The following is a 1060-nucleotide window of genomic DNA, read 5'->3' on the forward strand; positions in this document are numbered from 1 at the left end:
ACCTCTATGGGTTGCTTGACTGAGCTGGCTTGATTATTTTCACCTTTGTCCCCAGCTGGCTAGAGCTGTTATCAGGTAGTTCAGTCTAGGAGTCCATTCAGTTTTCCTGTATGAATTCAGCTCAGGTTTCTAGGTTGCTGATCATCAAGTACGTGGTACCGCTCTGTCCTACAGTCTTAGAGGGGCAGGGGTGATTGGCGTATATACCGGTACCTGATTGCAGCAGGGGTCACACTCTGTACAAGGCAGGGTGCTGAGAACCAACCCTCAAGGAACACGTCTCTGTTCCCTAGAGCGTGCTGATGGGTGGGTTCTGCAGATGGACCGTGGGCACCCAAAGTTTTTGGTTGTAAGGACTGGGAGGTACCAGTTATCTTTGGACCCCTGGGTGGCTGGGTGACCCGAGTGGAGCTACCAGTCCTTAGGTCCCTGATGTGGGTAGGTGAGAACCTTGTTTAATAGGCAAAGCAATGTCAAACATCAAACACCCACCTCTCCACCGCACAGCTGAAATGGCTGGAGTCTGCCAACAAGGGCCTATTCTCCTGAAATAGGCCCACGCAGGTCCATGCAGAAGGGACAGGTGCTCAAGGTCCACAGACAGTTTATGCCTGGACAGGAGCTGCTTCTGTCCTGAGCTCCCCCGGTTAATGGAGCGAGCAAATTATCTTTTCCCCCCAGTTGCAAATTTTTTCCTTCCCCAAGGCTGGGACAATGGCTCTAGGTGCTCACCAGGGCCTATCTCAGGCCCAGGGATTCAGCTGCTGAAGCAGGCTTGGTGGTGGTGGTGTTTGGGGGGGGGGTGCCGTAAAATATACACAAGTACTTAGCTTTTGCCGAGAGTGCCGTTCTCCTCAGGTTCCGGAGGTGTGAGTGGGCTGTGTGGCTGGCTGCTTCTTCCTGAGGAAACTGCGATGGAATGCTACTACCAACCCACCGCCTCTGCTGTCGCCACCCGCCGCCACTCCAGGAATGGTGCCTGAGGGCTCCCCGCAATTCAGGTCCGGTAACTCCTCTGCACTTCTGAATGGCCTCTTCCTCCCCCGCCCCTCAGTTGGTT

This window comes from Loxodonta africana, chromosome 2, assembly GCF_030014295.1.
Source record: "Loxodonta africana isolate mLoxAfr1 chromosome 2, mLoxAfr1.hap2, whole genome shotgun sequence".
Lineage (NCBI taxonomy): Eukaryota > Metazoa > Chordata > Mammalia > Proboscidea > Elephantidae > Loxodonta > Loxodonta africana.